The following is a 7,980-nucleotide window of genomic DNA, read 5'->3' on the forward strand; positions in this document are numbered from 1 at the left end:
GATCGAGGAACGACGAGAACGAGCTGCAGTACGCATTCAAAATTACCAGCAGGCCGCTGCTCGCTACTACGATTCAAACGTTAGAGCCACAGCTTCTCGATCGGCGACCTAATGCTACGAAAGAGAAAGGCGCAGGAAAATTAGGAACGAGATGGGAAGGTCCGTACAAAATAAAGAAAGAAGTACGCGATGGCGTTTACGAGCTGGAAAAATGCAAAACGGGTTGCCCCGAACTAAGACCGTGGAACGCTTACAACCTCAAAAAATACTACAGTTAACTTCGACGTCCCATCTCCGATCAAACATTGAACGACATAAACGAAAAACGATTTTCAGAACTACGAATCGGCTTGATCCCGCGAAAAAGGGTACGTAAGCAGCTCGACATCGAGCGCAACCCAAACAACCAAACAATCTCCTAACACAACATCGTTCCATCACAAGAACGCCAACAAAGAAAATTCCTGATCAGTTTCCGCTTCACTAAATATCTAGAAAGATACAAAACGCATGCTCAAGCAAAAAATATACAAACCCGTGATTAAATGTATCATCCATTAATCCGTTGAAAACATATAAAAATTTCTTCAACAACGACAAACACACACATAGAAAAATAACAAAACAAAAAAAACAAAGCAAACAACAACAAGGTCTTTAAATAATAGAGAATATAAAAGACATCGAACGGGTTGACGTTGCTCAATTTACGGAGCGACCTTGATTGACCGAATCCCGGGAGACCTGATGGAGATCGAGACCCCTAAGGGAGTAATCCGACACCACAGCCAGGCCATAGTCGATCTCACACGGGCGTCTACATGCCTTTAAGGCGCTCCAACTCCTCCTCGAGTTCGAAGCCGCTTCCCCGTACTATGTTAAGACTCCGCGGCACTCTCTGCCTTCCTTCTCCGAAGAGTTTCTCTTGCCTTATCCAGGGCAGCATCGTAATCCTTGGCAATCAGCCGACAAGCAGCGCGTCGCTCCTTCGAGCCGCTTTCTCTCGACCCTCGGCCTCACGTTTGAACTTCTCCTTCAAAGAATCAAGGTCCCCCTCAAGTGCGACCTTCTCTGCTTCACTAGTCGTCAAATACACCTTCAAGTCTTCGACCTCCTTCACTCGCTGCTGCTCGCTTGCCTGCATGCACTCAACTTCGATCGCAACTGCTGAATCAAAGTAAGCTGGCCGTCGAGCTCTTCCCGACTCGGGAAATTTGCCAACCATTCCTCCATCAAAGCAGCATACTCGTTACTGGCCTCCATAGCCTGAGAATGAAGGAGATTAGAATGATTATCTCGGAATCTTAAAAATAAAAAAACTATTTCACACGCCTTAACTTAGCATTCGCAACGGCCATTTGAACGTAAGCCTCACGACCTCGCATCTGTTCCAAAGGAGGGAGCTCGCACTTAAGAGTCCTTATTTTTCGCCAGATCAACGCGAGCTGCTCAGTGTTCTCGAGAATCGGAGCGTCGTTGTCATACGAGAACGCCATCGAAGAGCCGCCTTGACAATCCGGAGGAACTTTTATCAGGTTAAACCGAGAAGTACCCTCGCCCGAATCTCGCTTCGCATAAGGAGGTTCCGAGCTCGATATGCTGAGTTCTCTCGAAAGGGCCTCCGCTATAGCCCGACGACGAATTCGTTGAGCTTCAGAAGTAGTTTCTCCGCCAGCACCCGGCTCATATGGGGCTTGAAACTCCGATTGGTCCCCATGAACCGGAGCGACTATCGACACCGGCCTAGCCACAACGATCGGAGACTAGGCCTGAGAACTCGACCGGAGTACCCGTTTGTGCGGTTTTCTTCGAACTCGCTTCAAAGGTTCAGAGTCCGAAAGAGCATCAGAAGGCTCCGCAAGAGGCTCCGCCCTCTTTACCCCTGAAAAAAACAAGCTACAGCAACACATCAAGATCACGAAGCCATAAAATTAACAAATGAATAACTTACCTTTCCCTTTCCGATCTTTTCGAGGACGAACTGGCTCCGCGAGCAATATAGGAGCAGCGCGATTAAGGCCTGGAGGCAAAGCATAAGCAGCTCGAATCCGCTCCGGAGTGAAACTAGACCAATCACACTCACCCGGGCGAAACGCCGCGATTAACCCTCGCAACTCCGGGGTCATACTAGCACAGCCGAACAGCTCTGAGAGGAAACGAAGGTCAAAATACAACGAATAAATATACTAAAACAAAATAAAGAAATCACTTACCAACTCTCTCGTTCCATTTCTTCGGGATCCAAGAAAAATCGAAGTCTCCGAACGTCGCCGGTTTGACCTTGAAGACAAAAAATTTGTCCATCCAAAAAACGTCTTTGTTAGGAACACCACTGATAACAGAACGACCTTCGCGCGGAGCAAGGAGTATTGTTCCCGAGAAACCGCTACTCTGCTTTATGGTATAAAGTTGCCTCATCTCCGCTAGACCAAATTCCAGACCTTCCTCTCTGGCTCGGAGGAATGTAGTCAAGACATAACGCCAGAAATTCGGACTAATCTGAGTAAACACCATCTCGAGTTCAACCAAAATCTCCAGGAGGAATGAAGGAATAGGAAATGACAAATGAGCGTCGCAGAAGTGAGCCATGAAGGCTCTGTAGTCCCCCGGCTTTACGTTCTCCGGGGTATCCCTATGGGGAAGCTCGACAATGGCAGCGTAAGGAACTCCCCAAAGAACTTGAATTATTTCGAGTTCGTCTCCGTTGAGCGGGCCGCGTTTACTTTTCGGTGCCATAAGATGCGAGCAGAGATAAAAAAAGTTGTAGAAAAGAGAAATCGAGATGGAGAAGAAGATGAATCCACTCCAAAAAAAACTTGCTAAACAAATAGGAAAAATATGACGGTTCCCGAGGAGGTTACCACAATTAAAACCGCTAACTATCAATATGAGCAGGGGCAAATGACCTGTCTCCACCAGGGAATTCTTCGAGTTTAAATGCTTGTCCACTACGCATCATCTCAACCAAATGAGTTACATGGTGATCTTCGACCTCCTCCAACCACATGTGTCGTTCAGCTTCAGGAATTAGTTCCAAGTGTACGGCTAACTATTGGAACAAAAACAATGGAATAATTAAACTTCCAAAATCTAAAAGCCTGGCGTTTTTTAAAGGAAGAATGAGCTTACAACAGAATTGAGAATAAACTTACATTTGGATCTGCTTCGACGTCAAGAATTTCATGTACGGTGAGGATAGTAACTGTGTTCGCGCAATCTGTAGGGTCCTTCAAAAAAATTGCGGTTATGTGTGCTGGGGGAATTTTAGCCAACAGCCCAGGAAGAGCTTGAAAAGCAAGCAACTGGGGAGCTAGTGGAAAGCCATAGCAAGCAGTTGTCTGCTGAGATAAATGGACCCGCATTGCTTGCAGCGGATCTTTTACTAAGACCATGGGGGAGGTAAAAAACGCTGTAAGGTCGCCAAGTACGATGCTCTACCCCATTGATATGCCAAGAATGTATCAACTTCACCAGCAGCTCAACATATTTCGGGTTGAGTTTGAGGCTTTTGTTATTGCAACAGACAACCCCGTCCACCAAGGCTATGAGAGACAAACGAACTCGTTTCCAGGGAGCCAGAAACGGATTGCGCAGCATCTCAAGTACGTGAGCCACTGTAATGTCACCAAGTGTTGTATCAAATAGTTGGTTCCACATCGTAGAACCTGGAGCTTCATCAGTTTCAGAATCTTGATCATTGAATGCTCCGAAAAGCCAGTAACGGCGTGGAATTCATCAAGTGAGAAACGAAGAGGATGCGTACCGAAGGTAAACCGAGGTTCGAACCTACGATTAGTAACAAGCTGGCGGCACAGGAGGCAGCCAAGGAGCTTGGTAGAGTTGTGACATCTGGCGACAGGTAACTGACACAGCCTGCCAAACTGAGACTCCAGCAAAATGTCCATGTCCGGCGTACCCCGGAGGCAAGACGCTATAGCACCGATGAGGTTGGCCTTCGAGTAAATATTGAGACGCAAAGCAGTTGGGTAATAATTGACCGCAAAAGGTCTTGTAGGAAATCTCGACGACGAAGAACCGACCTCTCCACCTAGGACATGTACTGGCGAAGATCCCTCTGCGGTCGAATCTCTCGACGATCCATTTTTACCCTCGTCGGACTCAGAAACTACAAAACAGAATAATTCTTTTCGAAGTAATAATCGAGGCGAGAATTAAAAAACAAAAAGGAAAAATATAGCAAGTTGCAAGAATGCGTAAATATGACCATAAAAAGAAGTGTTTTTGGATCGAGTCCGACATGCAAAGAAGAGGCGGAGACAGAACCGCCCCTCGTCGGTCCACCGGAGTACATGAGAATCAAATAAATAAATCAGAAGACAAACCTGGGTACCGTTTCTGTTTCGTAGTGAGGGACTGTTTGGTGTTCTTCGCCGCAGATCTCGTCCGACGACGGGCCATCGTGTTAGGTTTCTTTGATTACTTAACCATATCGGCAGAAAATAAGTCGATTGGGAGCTCTGGCAGATGAAACAAAGCTAACAGGAGCTGAATTGGCGGCGAGAAAAGAACTCTGAAAGAACACTCGCTTCGTTTAGGTTTTTAGAGTAACGAGATCGTCGGAAGAGAGAGAGAAAGAGAGAGAGAGTCGTTTAATTACCGCGGTGGTTAACCGGCAATTACAGGTCATGAGATGAAGTTAATGGTCGTCTCTATCGGAAATTGGGACAGTCTCTCACATGCAAGTCTCTGTTCCATTAGCGTTATTCATATGGTGGAGTAGGGTGCACATCGTATTCTTTGGAAGACTTGCGATGGGTCGAGAACACAGGTGACCCATCCAACAAATAAAAACTATGCCCGACCCAAAATCCAAATTAAAAACTTACCCGCGATCCACTTTGACGATTAATTCCTTTAAGAGTGTTTTTTTGGAGGGTCGCACTAAGTTTATAATTGTTAAAATGGATCACCGTAAGTTTTTTTTTCTCTCGAAATGTTGTTCTATTACTCAAGCTTGAGGTGGTCTGGGGAAACAGACCGGAACAGAACAACCAATGTAGTACAGACTCCTATGAAAGGATCTCGCTATCTTAGCTAGTGAATCAGACATTACATTTTCAGTGCGAGGAATAAAAGAAATCGTAAACTCATGGAATCTACTCTTCAACTTCATTAGTTCCTTCAGTTCCGTAGAAAAGCTCGGCCATGCTTCTGGATTTTTGATCATCGAGACGAGTTCCTTGCTGTCTGTTCCAAATGATTGGCATGATGAGTATTGTGGCATACATTCCATCGCCCATGATAAAGCTTCCAGTTCTGAATGTAGTGGTGATAATCTCCTATCTTGATTCCTAGCTCCCATTAGTTGAGTCTCACCGTCTGCAGTTTTCCATATCCAACCATAACCACTGAAGAGTGCGTCATGTTTCCAGGAACCATCAGACAAACACATTTCTATGTTCGTCCGTATGAAAGGTTGTACTATTGTTGGATTATCATCTTTACGATTTGCTGCATACCAAGCATGGCATTCAGATTATGCATGTCTGACAGTTTCTAAAGGATCCCTGCCAATTCTTCTAAAGAGTTTGTCATTCATTCCCTTCCAAATGTACCACAATATCCACGGATATGGATCCTTATCCAGTTCATGATCTTCTATATCATTTTTCTCCAGAATAAGTAATCCATATTCGAAAATTGGCTCTCACTCGGGAAGATTTCTGGCGGGGTCAAAGTCGTGGCGTGTGCCCATGTCTGAATTGAGGGAGGACATTCAAATAAAGCATGATTAATGGTCTCATCTTCTGCTCCACATCGAGGACAATGATTATCACACCGCATATGTGATAGTGCTCAAATTACCCAGTAGAGCTTACTCTCTCAAATAAGAGGTACAGCTGTAGTACTTAAAGATCGAATCACGAGGAGCTAAGGAACCAATTAAATAAAACCTACTAATCAATCCTAGGCAAGGTTGGTTTATATGAAAGAAATGAAAATAACAATTCCTAAATGAGTAAGGCAGTTGCTCTAACTAACAATATGAAGGGTTGTTTATAATCTCTATAAATGCCTTAATAAGTTTCTTGCATGATACTATAGATCTCAGCCGCTTAACATATGTGAATGAATCACTGGTTAAAATATCTAGATCTCTGGCCACACCTTTCGCATGATGACACAGAAAAAGAGTCGGTCGATATCCTTTTGAGATATCGAGCGATACACCTTTCGCGGCGCCGATCGATTTACCAGTAGGGTATCGATCGACGGCTTCTAGATCTGCCTAGGCGCGAACCGAATATGACCGCGAGGTCTCAAGGAGGAACTGTCGTTCTTCTCAACGGGAAACATGCATCGCTCAAATGGATAATTCAAGATAATCTAAGATCCTAGTGATCTATGTTCTAGTTAGCTACTCTAAAACAAGCATAGGGTACAATCCATTTGATGAGTATCACAACTTAGCAATTATAGCTTGGGGCTAATCCCTCAAACCTATTTAAACCCTAGATCTAACAAGTAGACTACTCAGACATAGCTAAGCAATTCATAACAATAGATAGATGAAAGAATTGCATAGATAGAATAAAGTAGAAATACAAAAGGAGATGAGAAATCTCTCCAATCTCTCTCAAACAAATAAAACTCTAGTCTCTCTCTCACACTCTTTGCTTTGGTTGTAAAAAGCTTCAAGCTTCAAAGGGTTTTCGTTTTGCATTTCCCGAAAATTACCTTTTGTTCTCAACTTTTCGTCAAAAGCACTTAGCAGGAGTATTTAAGCATTTCCATTAGGTTAAAAACTCGTCAGGGGCAATCTCGTAATTTGGTGAAGTCTTGGTGAAGTAGTCGGCTAAACCATTTCGTCCTCGATATCGATCGACAACACTAAATGTGTATCGATCGATTATAATCTTCTAGTACGCGGATCTTCTCAGCTACATCGATCGACAACTCAGGATGAATATCGATCGATTGTAATCGCAATGTTGACTTCCGACTTAGTCTTGAATGGTCAACTCGGGTGTATCATCTCTTGTACTCCAAAATGCTCCAAAAACATCACTTTCTCACAAAATGCTCCTGAACCTGAAAACATACCTAACAGGCTAGAAAACAGATTAAATATATAATAAAAGACTAGTATACCATGGTTAAAAATGGGTGAAATCCATGGTATATCAACTCCCCCAGACTTACTCCTTTGCTTGTCCTCAAGCAAAAACAGTAGTCTTTGGAAAAGGTTTGGAAATAGCAGGAACTCAAGGATTCAATATATTGAAGTCATCACTCTATGGGTTTGCAATCATGTCTAAACATCCTAATCACAGAAGTTCATCATGCCTTATCCTAGCTTAGCAACTAAACTCATCTAGTCAACAACATAGCAATTCTCATCTGACATTCCCCTCTACTAACCTCATTTCCTAACATAAAATAAAGTGCAGGCTTTACCTTGGGAGTATCGATCAAAGAACACATGGATTCAACTCAAACAAGTATCTGAACACACAGGTAGTCTTCTCTGATTCCTTTCTCCCCTCTTCTCTCTTCACTGAATCTCTTATTAGTTTCAATTTCAACAGGTTTCGATGCCACATAGGTCATATAGTCCATCTCATTGACATTTGCGTTGTAACTCATACATTTTTGACAAAGTGTAGCGAATATTGGGGTCGCAGGAATCACTGGAATCACTCCTACCCCTCGTTTCTACAATGTGTGATCATCCTTGAGATTTAGAATAATGGGGTCGCAGGAGACACTCCTATCCCTCTGCTTCTCAAGAAATCATTTCAATCTTTTATAACATAAACTTAGATCTCGAGATGCCGAAGAGAGCGAAGGAAGGGAACCAGAAACACACAGGCTTTTTTACCTTCCAGACTTGTAGGAGGATTCCGATCCAGTGATATCCAAGCCCCAAGACAAGCAAATAAGTCAGTATTAGTGTTGGAGGTCAGCTTTGGTTCCTTCAAACAATCTTAGCTAGTGAATATAGATAGCAAGTTGATC

Source organism: Raphanus sativus, chromosome 4 (genome assembly GCF_000801105.2).
Source record: "Raphanus sativus cultivar WK10039 chromosome 4, ASM80110v3, whole genome shotgun sequence".
Lineage (NCBI taxonomy): Eukaryota > Viridiplantae > Streptophyta > Magnoliopsida > Brassicales > Brassicaceae > Raphanus > Raphanus sativus.